The 13,987-nt window shown below is 39.6% G+C and overlaps 1 protein-coding gene across 1 annotated transcript in view; it reads left to right on the top strand.

Annotated features, from left to right (window-relative positions):
• The window catches only part of RMI1 (RecQ mediated genome instability 1), a 35,836-nt gene extending 22,712 nt beyond the window's left edge, over positions 1–13,124 (top strand). Inside the window, exon 4 of the transcript XR_005783116.1 lies at positions 12,973–13,124. The gene's annotated coding sequence lies outside the window, so the exon portion shown is untranslated. The remainder of the gene's footprint in view (positions 1–12,972) is intronic.
• The last annotated feature ends 863 nt before the right edge of the window (positions 13,125–13,987 follow it).

Raw genomic sequence — 13,987 nt, 5'->3', positions numbered from 1 at the left:
AGCTTTAGGTGTCCATTGAAGTGTTAAATTCCCCTGCCTACTTTCATGCCATCCTGTACATTGTACAGACTAATATTATGTATGTTTTACTGTACTCATTGCTTCTCTCTTATTCTGTTAAATTCTGGATAAAATTCAGTATAGAATTAGGAATTTAAAAAATAAAAACAAAGCTAAAATTAAGAATTTAGTGAGTGAGTTTAACACCAGATGAAATATAGCTGAAGGAATTGTGAATTAAGTTTGGTCAGAAGAGAAAAAATTCAGAAAAATGTATAGAGAGTCCAAAGGATGGGAGGAACCAGAAAAGAATATAACACAGAGATGGGCCAACATTAATGTAATTGCAGTTCCAGAAAGACAAGAAAGAATATTTGAAGTTAATTCTTAAGAAACCTTTAAATTTTATGAAAATCATCAAGCTGTAGTGTTGCGACCGGCGCAACAAACACCGAGATCAGGGTCCTGAGGGTAGGGGAATGTAAGAAAAAAAAAAAGAAAAGAGAAGCCAGTTTGGGAATAGGAGGGGCCCCTGGGCTGATGGCCCAAGTGACGGCTTTATTGTTGCTATACACAATCTTTTATAAGACTCTTATGGATCAGGTCATTCTAAGAACAGGTTTCACATGATCTTTACCAGCCAAACCATTTAGTTCTGTGTACCTTGCGAACTTTCTAAACGGGTCACAACAAGACCTTGTTGATAGATTGCTAGCAAAACACAGTTCCCATGTTTGTTTCTATTTGACCCAGGGTAGAAAAGGGGGGTAACATTACTGCCAATACCCACAGACCACAGGCTTCAGGAATTAACTTTCTCAGCCTTGACAAGGCTTTTGTATGCCTTTGCAAATGGGGGAATGGGAGGGAGAACCACCGGGTTGGCTGGGTCAACAGGGAGCTGTTGCTCCACCCGGTCTCAGCCTGGCACTGGAGTCTGGCCTCCCACACTGTAGGTTCTGGAAGTGCCACAAACCTCAAGCAAGATACATTCAGAGAAAGTCAGAATTATGTAAATATTACCATTTTTAAGAACTAGGGAAAAAAGTCTAGAGCAGTGGAAGAAATGAGGCATGTTCCAAAGGAGCAAATATATGATAACAGACTGTAAAACCAGTGGCAATCAGAAGACAATGGAATGGCATCTTCAAAGTGATGGAATTAAAATAACTGCAAATGTAGATTTCTATACCAAGCAAAAATGTTAATAATAAGAGTGTGAAAGGTAAAATTAATATTCCTACTCTCCGCGCTGAGCATGGAGCCCACTTGAGATTCTCTCTCTCTCTCTCTCTCTCTCTCTCTCTCTCTCTCTGTCTCCCTCCCCCCCGCCTCCTGCTTGCATGCATGCTCTTTTTCTCTAAAATTAAAAAAATAACATATATCACACTAAAAGTGAGAAATTTTTCCTAACCACAAAAATGATGTCATTAAGTAGGAGGAAAATGATGCCAGATAGAAGATTGGAGATGGGGGCACCTGGGTGGCGCAGTCGGTTAAGCGTCCGACTTCAGCCAGGTCACGATCTCGCGGTCCGTGAGTTCGAGCCCCGCGTCAGGCTCTGGGCTGATGGGTCAGAGCCTGGAGCCTGCTTCTGATTCTGTGTCTCCCTCTCTCTCTGCCCCTCCCCTGTTCATGCTCTGTCTCTGTCCCAAAAATAAATAAAAAACGTTGAAAAAAATTAAAAAAAAAAAAAGATTGTTGATGAAAAAAGGAATGAGGAATAACAGGGTAAATATGGGGGTTTAAGTTAATAGTGATTTTAAAACAGGGGCACCTGGGTGGCTCAGGTGTTGATCCATGCAGAGCATGGAGCTTAAAATTCGTTTTCCCTCTGCCCCTCCCCAACTTTCATGCATTCTCTTTTTCTCTTAAAAAAAAAAAAAAAAAATATATATATATATATATATATATATATATATATATATATATATATAGTGATATTAAACCTAAAGTAGTATCTTTAGCATTAAAAAGAAAATAGGACTAAAGTACATGAAAACAATGTTATGTAAATTGAGAGGAGGATAAATGGAAAAGTTTTAAAGTCATGTCTGAGGAAAGGTTTAAGCCATCATTTTATATTAGACTTGAATATTCAGAATTGCATGTTGTAATATTTAGGGTAACTACATTAAAAGATTTGTAAAGGTATATTACTGTATACTAGTGGGATAAAATAGAACAACGGGAAAAAAAAAGTACTCAACCTAAAAAGAAAGCAAGACTGAAAACCCGGGAAAAGTGACAAGGAAAACAATTGTTAAGGTGGTATGTTTAAATCCCAATATATCAGAAATTGCAGTAAGTGTAAATGGAGTAAAATCCTCCAGTTACAGACATTTTCAGATAATGATACAACCCAGTTATATACAAAAGAGACCCAAAATGTCTACAGAAAGGTGAAAAGTGAAAGGATGTAGACATATAAACACTAAGTGGAAGCTGCTGTGGCTATATTAATATCATAATTTAAGGCAAAAAACTCATAGTAGAGAAACAGTTGATCATGCGAGGACTAATTCGCCAGAACGGTTTAGCAATTTTAAATTTATAGAATTCAAGGGGCGCCTGGGTGGCACAGTCGGTTAAGTGTCCGACTTCAGCCAGGTCACGATCTCGCGGTCCGTGAGTTCGAGCCCTGCGTCGGGCTCTGAGCTGATGGCTCAGAGCCTGGAGCCTGTGGAGCCCGATTCTGTGTCTCCCTCTCTCTCTGCCCCTCCCCCGTTCATGCTCTGTCTCTCTCTGTCCCAAAAATAAATAAACGTTGAAAAAAAAAATAAAAAAAAATAAAAATAAAATAAATTTATAGAATTCAATAGCTTCTAAATTTATCACAAGAAATAAGAGAAATCCACAGTCATAGATTACACAGTCATAGAAAAAAGGTTGGCATGGTTATAGAAAATACAGGAGCCCTAACCACCATGTGTAGGCTACTGTATTTGACAAATGTATAATACATGTTTTTTTCATGTACATGTGGGACATTTACAAAAGTTGACCACCTGCTTAGCAGAAGGGAAGTCTAAAGAATCAAAAAATTATCAATCTTAGTACATTCTCTGACCATAAATAAAATAAGGAGGAGACACCTGGCTGACTCAGTCAGTGAAACATGCAACTCCTGATCTCAGGGTCGTGAGCCTCATGTGGTCATAAGGATTACTTAAAAAAGGAAAATGAGCTAGGGGAAAAAAAGGCTAGAAAATACCATATTTAGAAACTACAAAACACACTCCAAAATCATCTTGAGTTAAGGAAAAAATCACAGAAGTTAGAGAAATTTTTACTATAAAAATAAAACATCAAAATTCATGATGTATAGATGAAGCTGTGCTTAGAGGGGAGTATTTATTACAAGGGAATAAAAGCTAAAAGTCAATGAATGGCTTCAAGTTATTAAAAACTAAAGCACAAAGAGGGAAGAAGGAGCTTAATTTATTGGAATAGAAAGTGAACATATTAGAATTAACAAAGTTGAGTCATGTTGAGAAGACATCCACAGCAAGACAAATGAAAAAAGTGTGAAGGAATAAATATCAGAAATGAAATGGAGGGGTGCTGGCTGACTCAGAAGAACATGCGACTCTTGATCTTGGGGTTGTGTTGAGTATAGAGATTACTTAAATAAAACTTAAAAAAGAATGAAATGGAGACATCACTCACTGCTTCTGCATTCATTAAAAATCTTTCAAGAAGGTATGAATAAATGCATGTTGCTGCATTTAAAATTTTAGATGAAGTGGTCAAGTACCTGAAAAAATACAGATAAGAAAATCTAGGGGGTTGCCTGGCTGGTTCAGTCAGAAGAGCATGTGACTTGATCTCAGGGTTGAGTTCAAATCCCACTCTGTGTATGGAGATTTCTTTCTTTCTTCCTTTTTTTAAAAAAATTAAAAAAAAAAGTTTTATGTATTTATTTTGAGAGAGAACACGTGAGCAGGAGAGGGAGAGAGAGAATCCCAAGCAGGCTCTGCACCATCAGCACAGAGTCCAATGTGGGGCTCAAACTCACGAACCGTGAGATCATGACCTGCGCCAAAACCAGGAGTCGGACAGTTAACTGAGCCACCCAGGTGCCCCTGTGTGTAGACATTTCTAAAAAAATAAAAATCTGAATAGCTCTGTATTTGTTAAAATAGTTGAATCTATTTGATGAACAGAACTAATAGTCTTTTCAACAAATGATGTTGAGACAACTGCATAGCCTTATGCCAGGGAATGAAGTTGAATCTCTCCCTCACACTATCCCAAAATTAACTCAAAATGCATCAGATACCTAAATTTAAATGCTATAACTATAAAACTCTTTGGTAGAAAACATAGTTGTCTCTGTGACCTTGCATGAGGCAGTCATTTCTTACATATGTGAAGCACAAGCAACCAAATGAAAAATAGATAAATTGGACTTCATCAAAATTAAGAACACTGTGCTTTAAAAGACACTCAAGAAAGTCAAAAGACAACTCCTAGAATGTGAGAATGAAAGAATGGAGCAATGGGAGCAAATCACATATTTGTAAGAGACTAATATCTAGAATATATGAACAATTCTGCAACTCAACAGTAAAAAGACAACTCGGTAAAAATGGGCAAAGTATATGAATAGATATCTTTCCAAAGAAGATAATAAATTGCCAATAAATACGTGAGATGATGCTCAACATCATTAGTCATTAGGGAGATCTAAATGAAACCACAATGAGACACTATTTCATACCTACTAGGATAGCTATAATTGAAAAGACAGGCAACAGTTGAAAAGACAGGCAACGGCAGTTGTTGGCAAGGATGTGGGGAAACTGGAACCCTCCTATGTTGCTGATGGGCTATAAAATGGTACAGTCATTTTGTAAAACAGTCTGGCAGTTCTTCAGAAAGTTAAACATAGTTGCCATATGACTTAGCATTCTTCCGTTCTTACCCAAGAAAATTGAAAGCATATCCTCACACAAAAACTTGCATGTCAGTGTTCATAACAGCATTAGTAATAACCCCCAAATTGAAACAAGCCATATGTATATCAACTGATGAATGGATAAACAAAATGTACGTATGTATGATGGAATGGTATTCATCCATCCAACAACATGGATGAATCTTGAAAAACATTATTCTAAGTAGAAGCAATGTAAAAGACTTCGTAGAGTATGGTCCCACTTATATGAAATAATTCATAATAGTTCACTCCAGCAGGAGGGAGGATGATTGGTGAGTGACTGCTAATGGATGTGGAGTTTCTTTTTGGGATGATTTAACTGCTCTGGACTTAGTGGTGATGATTGCACAATTTAATGAATACACTAAGTGCCACTCAATTTTATACTTTAAAAGGGCGAGTTTTATGGTATGTAAATATATATCTAAATAAAAAAGTAATCAAATCTGTTACTTAAAATCTTCCCACCAATTCCAGGCCTTGATGGCATCCCCACTGAATTCTTTCAAATATTATATCAAGTCTACATAAATTCTAGGGATTAGACAATGAGAGAACATTTCCGAACTCTTTTTACCAAGCTGACATAACTTTGAACATACATAGGAGATTAAAAGAAAGAATTACAGACAACTCTTTCATGAATATAATTCCAAAATACAAGTTCAACCTAAGTACAATATTAGCAAGTTAAATATTAAAATATGAAAAAGAGAATACATGACAAAGTGGGTTTCTTTTTTTTCACGAATGCAGAGATAATTTAACCAATGTACTTCACATTGAAAAAAAACTATAAGGTCATTTCAATAGGTGCAGAAAAAGCATTTGATATTCATATTAAAAACTCACCAAACTAGGAAGAGGGAACCTTCTTTTTTAAATGTTTGTTTATTTTGAGAGTTAGCATGAGTGGGGGAGGGGCAGAGGGCAAGACAGGGAGAGAGAATCCCAAGCAGGCTCCACCTGTCTGCCCAGAGCCCAACCTGGAGCTTGATCTTAAGAACAGTGAGATCATGACCTGAGCTGAAATTGAGTAAGACACTTAACCAACTGAGCCACCCAGGTGTCCCAAGAGGAAACTTTCTTATTTTGATAAAAAATATTGAGGCACCTGGGTGGCTCAGTTGCTTAAACTTCTGACTCTTGATTTTGGCTCAAGTCATGATCTTATGGTTTGTGACACGAAGCCCTGCCTCAGGCTCCGTGCTGACAAGTGGAGCCTGCTTGGGATTCTCTCCCTCTCTCTCTGCCCCTCTCCTGCTCACGTGCACATGCTTGCTCTCTTAAAATAAATAAACATAAAAAAAAGATCTCTGTAAAATCTACAGCAGACATCATACTTGAGATTGGGAATAAGATGAGGATGTCTGTTATTCAACATTGTTCTGAAGGTCCTAGTCATAGTAATAAGGCAAGAAAAAACAAAAAACGTGTCGGAGAGGAAGAAATAAGCCTCATTATTTGTAAATGACAGAGTGTGTAGAAAATCCAAAATCTATAAACTATTAGAAGTAGTAAGTGTACTTGGCAAGGTTCCTATTACATATAGAACAATATTAAAAAATGTTTTAAAAAAGTTCTATTTTCATATGTCAACATAAAAAAGAAACGAGAAATTGTTATTTATAGCAGCATAAAAAAGTCTGAATCTTTGGAATAGATATAGGGAGAGCTATGCAAGACTTGTCCACTAAAAACTACAAAATACTGAAAAACGCTAAAGAAGATCAAAGCAAATTCAGTTATTAACTGAATACTCAATTGGAGTACTTAATATTTTAAAGATATCCACTCTCTTCAAATTGATCTATGGATTCAATGCAATATCATCCTCAGCAGGATTATTATTTTTTTTTTGGGTTTTTTTTATTTATATATGAAATTTATTGTCAAATTGGTTTCCATACAACACCCAGTGCTCATCCCAAAAGGTGCCCTCCTCAATACCCATCACCCACCCTCTCCTCCCTCCCACCCCCCATCAACCCTCAGTTTGCTCTCAGTTCTCAACAGTCTCTTATGCTTTGGCTCTCTCCCACTCTAACCTCTTTTTTATTTTTTTTCTTCCCCTCCCCCATGGGTTCCTGTTTAGTTTCTCAGGATCCACATAAGAGTGAAAACATATGGTATCTGTCTTTCTCTGTATGGCTTATTTCACTTAGCATCACACTCTCCAGTTCCATCCAAGTTGCTACAAAAGGCCATATTTCATTTTTTCTCATTGCCACGTAGTATTCCATAGTGTATATAAACCACAATTTCTTTATCCATTCATCAGTTGATGGACATTTAGGCTCTTTCCATAATTTGGCTATTGTTGAGAGTGCTGCTATGAACATTGGGGTACAAGTGCCCCTATGCATCAGTACTCCTGTGTCCCTTGGATAAATTCCTAGCAGTGCTATTGCTGGGTCATAGGGTAGGTCTATTTTTAATTTTCTGAGGAACCTCCACACTGCTTTCCAGAGCGGCTGCACCAATTTGCATTCCCACCAACAGTGCAAGAGGGTTCCCGTTTCTCCACATCCTCTCCAGCATCTATAGTCTCCTGATTTGTTCATTTTGGCCACTCTGACTGGCGTGAGGTGATACCTGAGTGTGGTTTTGATTTGTATTTCCCTGATAAGGAGCGACGCTGAACATCTTTTCATGTGCCTGTTGGCCATCCGGATGTCTTCTTTAGAGAAGTGTCTATTCATGTTTTCTGCCCATTTCTTCACTGGGTTATTTGCTTTTCGGGTGTGGAGTTTGGTGAGCTCTTTATAGATTTTGGATACTAGCCCTTTGTCCGATATGTCATTTGCAAATATCTTTTCCCATTCCGTTGGTTGCCTTTTAGTTTTGTTGGTTGTTTCCTTTGCTGTGTAGAAGCTTTTTATCTTCATAAGGTCCCAGTAATTCACTTTTGCTTTTAATTCCCTTGCCTTTGGGGATGTGTCGAGTAAGAGATTGCTACGGCTGAGGTCAGAGAGGTCTTTTCCTGCTTTCTCCTCTAAGGTTTTGATGGTTTCCTGTCTCACATTCAGGTCCTTGATCCATTTTGAGTTTATTTTTGTGAATGGTGTGAGAAAGTGGTCTAGTTTCAACCTTCTGCATGTTGCTGTCCAGTTCTCCCAGCACCATTTGTTAAAGAGACTGTCTTTTTTCCATTGGATGTTCTTTCCTGCTTTGTCAAAGATGAGTTGGCCATACGTTTGTGGGTCTAGTTCTGGGGTTTCTATTCTATTCCATTGGTCTATGTGTCTGTTTTTGTGCCAATACCATGCTGTCTTGATGATGACAGCTTTGTAGTAGAGGCTAAAGTCTGGGATTGTGATGCCTCCTGCTTTGGTCTTCTTCTTCAAAATTACTTTGGCTATTCGGGGCCTTTTGTGGTTCCATATGAATTTTAGGATTGCTTGTTCTAGTTTCGAGAAGAATGCTGGTGCAATTTTGATTGGGATTGCATTGAATGTGTAGATAGCTTTGGGTAGTATTGACATTTTGACAATATTTATTCTTCCAATCCATGAGCAGGGAATGTCTTTCCATTTCTTTAAATCTTCTTCAATTACCTTCATAAGCTTTCTATAGTTTTCAGCATACAGATCCTTTACATCTTTGGTTAGATTTATTCCTAGGTATTTTATGCTTCTTGGTGCAATTGTGAATGGGATCAGTTTCTTTATTTGTCTTTCTGTTGCTTCATTGTTAGTGTATAAGAATGCAACTGATTTCTGTACATTGATTTTGTATCCTGCAACATTGCTGAATTCATGTATCAGTTCTAGCAGACTTTTGGTGGAGTCTATCGGATTTTCCATGTATAATATCATGTCATCTGCAAAAAGCGAAAGCTTGACTTCATCTTTGCCAATTTTGATGCCTTTGATTTCCTTTTGTTGTCTGATTGCTGATGCTAGAACTTCCAGCACTATGTTAAACAACAGCGGTGAGAGTGGGCATCCCTGTCGTGTTCCTGATCTCAGGGAAAAAGCTCTCAGTTTTTCCCCGTTGAGGATGATGTTAGCTGTGGGCTTTTCATAAATGACTTTGATGATCTTTAAGTATGTTCCTTCTATCCCGACTGTCTCAAGGGTTTTTATTAAGAAAGGGTGCTGGATTTTGTCAAAGGCCTTTTCTGCATCGATTGACAGGATCATATGGTTTTTCTCTTTTTTTTTTGTTAACGTGATGTATCACGTTGATTGATTTGCGAATGTTGAACCAGCCCTGCATCCCAGGAATGAATCCCACTTGATCATGGTGAATAATTCTTTTTATATGCCGTTGAATTCGATTTGCTAGTATCTTATTGAGAATTTTTGCATCCATATTCATCAGGGATATTGGCCTGTAGTTCTCTTTTTTTTACTGGGTCTCTGTCTGGTTTAGGAATCAAAGTAATACTGGCTTCATAGAATGAGTCTGGAAGTTTTCCTTCCCTTTCTATTTCTTGGAATAGCTTGAGAAGGATAGGTATTATCTCTGCTTTAAACGTCTGGTAGAACTCCCCTGGGAAGCCATCTGGTCCTGGACTCTTATTTGTTGGGAGATTTTTGATAACCGATTCAATTTCTTCGCTGGTTATGGGTCTGTTCAAGCTTTCTATTTCCTCCTGATTGAGTTTTGGAAGAGTGTGGGTGTTCAGGAATTTGTCCATTTCTTCCAGGTTGTCCAATTTGTTGGCATATAATTTTTCATAGTATTCCCTGATAATTGTTTGTATCTCTGAGGGATTGGTTGTAATCATTCCATTTTCATTCATGATTTTATCTATTTGGGTCATCTCCCTTTTCTTTTTGAGAAGCCTGGCTAGAGGTTTGTCAATTTTGTTTATTTTTTCAAAAAACCAACTCTTGGTTTCGTTGATCTGCTCTACAGTTTTTTTAGATTCTATATTGTTTATTTCTGCTCTGATCTTTATGATTTCTCTTCTTCTGCAGGGTTTAGGCTGCCTTTGCTGTTCTGCTTCTATTTCCTTTAGGTGTGCTGTTAGATTTTGTATTTGGGATTTTTCTTGTTTCTTGAGATAGGCCTGGATTGCAATGTATTTTCCTCTCAGGACTGCCTTCGCTGCGTCCCAAAGCGTTTGGATTGTTGTATTTTCATTTTCGTTTGTTTCCATATATTTTTTAATTTCTTCTCGAATTGCCTGGTTGACCCACTCATTCGTTAGTAGGGTGTTCTTTAACCTCCATGCTTTTGGAGGTTTTCCAGACTTTTTTCTGTGGTTGATTTCAAGCTTCATAGCATTGTGGTCTGAAAGTATGCATGGTATGATTTCAATTCTTGTAAACTTATGAAGGGCTGTTTTGTGACCCAGTATATGATCTATCTTGGAGAATGTTCCATGTGCACTTGAGAAGAAAGTATATTCTGTTGCTTTGGGATGCAGAGTTCTAAATAGATCTGTCAAGTCCATCTGATCCAATGTCTCATTCAGGGCCCTTGTTTCTTTATTGACCGTGTGTCTAGATGATCTATCCATTTCTGTAAGTGGGGTGTTAAAGTCCCCTGCAATTACCACATTCTTATCAATAAGGTTGCTTATGTTTATGAGTAATTGTTTTATATATTTGGGCGCTCCGGTATTCGGCGCATAGACATTTATAATTGTTAGCTCTTCCTGATGGATAGACCCTGTCACTATTATATAATGTCCTTCTTCATCTCTTGTTACAGCCTTTAATTTAAAGTCTAGTTTGTCTGATATAAGTATGGCTACTCCAGCTTTCTTTTGGCTTCCAGTAGCATGATAAATAGTTCTCCATCCCCTCACTCTCAATCTAAAGGTGTCCTCAGGTCTAAAATGAGTCTCTTGTAGACAGCAAATAGATGGGTCTTGTTTTTTTATCCATTCTGATACCCTATGTCTTTTGGTTGGCGCATTTAATCCATTTACATTCAGTGTTATTATAAAAAGATATGGGTTTAGAGTCATTGTGATGTCTGTATGTTTTATGCTTGTAGTGATGTCTCTGGTACATTGTCTCACAGGGTCCCCCTTAGGATGTCTTGTAGGGCTGGTTTAGTGGTGACAAATTCCTTCAGTTTTTGTTTGTTTGGGAAGACCTTTATCTCTCCTTCTATTCTAAATGACAGACTTGCTGGATAAAGGATTCTCGGCTGCATATTTTTTCTGTCTAGCACACTGAAAATCTCCTGCCAATTCTTTCTGGCCTGCCAAGTTTCAAAGGAGAGATCAGTCACGAGTCTTATAGGTCTCCCTTTATATGTGAGGGCACGTTTACCCCTTGCTGCTTTCAGAATTTTCTCTTTATCCTTGTATTTTGCCAGTTTCACTATGATATGTCGTGCAGAAGATCGATTCAAGTTAAGTCTGAAGGGAGTTCTCTGTGCCTCTTGGATTTCAATGCCTTTTTCCTTCCCCACTTCAGGGAAGTTCTCAGCTATTATTTCTTCCAGTACCCCTTCAGCACCTTTCCCTCTCTTTTCCTCCTCTGAGATACCAATTATGCATATATTATTTCTTTTTAGTGTATCACTTAGTTCTCTAATTTTCCCCTCATACTCCTGGATTTTTTTATCTCTCTTTTTCTCAGCTTCCTCTTTTTCCATAACTTTATCTTCTAGTTCACCTATTCTCTCCTCTGCCTCTTCAATCCGAGCCGTGGTGGTTTCCATTTTGTTATGCATTTCGTTTAAAGCGTTTTTCAGCTCCTCGTGACTGTTCCTTAGTCCCTTGATCTCTGTAGCAAGAGATTCTCTGCTGTCAGCTATACTGTTTTCAAGCCTAGCGATTAATTTTATGACTATTATTCTGAATTCACTTTCTGTTATATTATTTAAATCCTTTTTGATCAGCTCATTAGCTGTTGTTATTTCCTGGAGATTCTTCTGAGGGGAATTCTTCCGCTTGGTCATTTTGGATAGTCCCTGGCGTGGTGAGGACCTGCAGGGCACTTCCCCTGTGCTGTGGTGTATAACTGGAGTTGGTGGGCGGAGCCGCAGTCAGACCTGATGTCTGCCCCCAGCCCACCGCTGGGGCCACAGTCAGACTGGTGTGTGCCTTCTCTTCCCCTCTCCTAGGGGCGGGATTCACTGTGGGGTGGGGTGGCCTGTCTGGGCTACTTGCACACTGCCAGGCTTGTGATGCTGGGGATCTGGCGTCTTAGCTGGGGTGGGTAGGCAAGGTGCACAGGGGCAGGAGGGGCAGGCTTAGCTTGCTTCTCCTTAGGTGATCCACTTCAGGAGGGGCCCTGTGGCAGCAGGAGGGAGTCAGATCCGCTGCCGGAGGTTTGGCTCCGTAGAAGCGCAGAGTTGGGTGTTTGCGTGGAGCAAGCAAGTTCCCTGGCAGGAACTCGTTCTCTTTGGGATTTTGGCTGGGGGATGGGCGGGGGAGATGGCGCTGGCGAGCGCCTTTGTTCCCCACCAAACTGAGCTCTGTCGTCCGGGGGCTCAGCAGCTCTCCTTCCCTTTGTCCTCCAGCCTTCCTGCTTTCTGAGCAGAGCTGTTAACTTATGACTTCCCAGCCGCTAAGTCGCGCTTGCTGTCGGAACACAGTCCGTCAGGCCCCTCCGCTTTTTGCAAGCCAGACTCGGGGGCTCTGCTTGGCCGGTGAGCCGCCCCTCCGCCCCGGCTCCCTCCCGCCAGTCTGTGGAGTGCGCACCGCCTCGCCGCCCTTCCTACCCTCTTCCGTGGGCCTCTCGTCTGCGCTTGGCTCCGGCGACTCCGTTCTGCTAATCCTCTGGTGGTTTTCTGGGTTATTTAGGCAGGTGTAGGTGGAATCTAAGTGATCAGCAGGACGCGCGGTGAGCCCAGCGTCCTCCTACACCGCCATCTTCCCTCCTCCTCCAGCAGGATTATTTTAGTGTGCATCAAGCTGATTCTAAAATTTATATGGGAATGCAAATTCAAGTCATATTACCTCCAAATAGTTGAGCAACACTTCCCATAAACAGTTATAATAAATGAATATAATCAGAGTAGCACCATCAAATTCAGGAAATATTATGTTACTACCATCTAACTCTTAGACTTCATTCCAGTTTTTCCAGATGTTTCAATAATTTTTTTTTTAATAGCAAATGGATCCATCCCTATTTAAGCCCAGAGACTAGCCCTGGCTAGCACCTTGATTGCAGTCTTGCCACCCCAAGTATGGAACCCCCTAATCTGCGCCTGACTCTTCACCCGCAGAAATTGTGGCATAATAAATGTGTGTTGTTTTAAGCTACTAAGTTTGGGTTAATTTGTTACACAACAGAAAATTAATACTCATCCCTTTCCAATTGCTTTTCGTTGGGTTATTTCAAGTGTATGTATGCATGTATCTCCTACACCCAACGTCTGGTTCAAACTCATAACCCTGAGATCAAGAGTTGCGTGCCCTTCCAACGGAGCCAGCTGGGCACTCCGATTTTAGTTGGGTTGTTACCTCCTGTCTTGATCCCTCTAGCCCTAGGGGTTAGCAGCTTCCTGCTTTCTTTGCTCATCTCTGCATTGTCTCATGATTCCCTCAGGCTTGTCAGTATTTTCAACTCCTTTGTAACTAGTTCTCCATATTAATTATATTAATACATGTGGTTAAGAATTGCTATTCTCGGGGCGCCTGGTTGGCTCAGTCAGTTAAGCGTCTGACTTCGGCTCAGGTCATGATCTCGCGGTCCGTGAGTTCGAGCACCGCGTCGGGCTCTGTGCTAACCGCTCAGAGTCTGGACCCTGTTTCAGATTCTGTGTCTCCCTCTCTCTTTGACCCTCCCCCGTTCATGCTCTGTCTCTCTCTGTCTCAAAAATAAATTGAAAAAAAAAAAACGTTAAAAAATTTAAAAAAAGAATTGCTATTCTCTTACCACATTAAAAATTTTTTAAAGTAGGAGGGGAGGGAAGAATAGCTATTATCTATATATCTATAGCAGTGGTTTGATAATAGGCAATATTCTTTAAGTATTACCTCCAGAACATAGCTCCAATATATTTACTCTTCCCCATCACATTGGAATTTTTATTTTTAAGTTTATTATTTTGAGAGAGAGAGAGAGAGTGAGCATGAGCAGGGGAGGGGCAAAGAGAAAGGGAAAGATAGGATCCCAAGCAGAC

Source organism: Herpailurus yagouaroundi, unplaced genomic scaffold (assembly GCF_014898765.1).
Source record: "Herpailurus yagouaroundi ecotype Mexico unplaced genomic scaffold, PumYag 201, whole genome shotgun sequence".
Taxonomy (NCBI): domain Eukaryota; kingdom Metazoa; phylum Chordata; class Mammalia; order Carnivora; family Felidae; genus Herpailurus; species Herpailurus yagouaroundi.
This window is presented reverse-complemented; position numbering and strand designations above follow the sequence as displayed.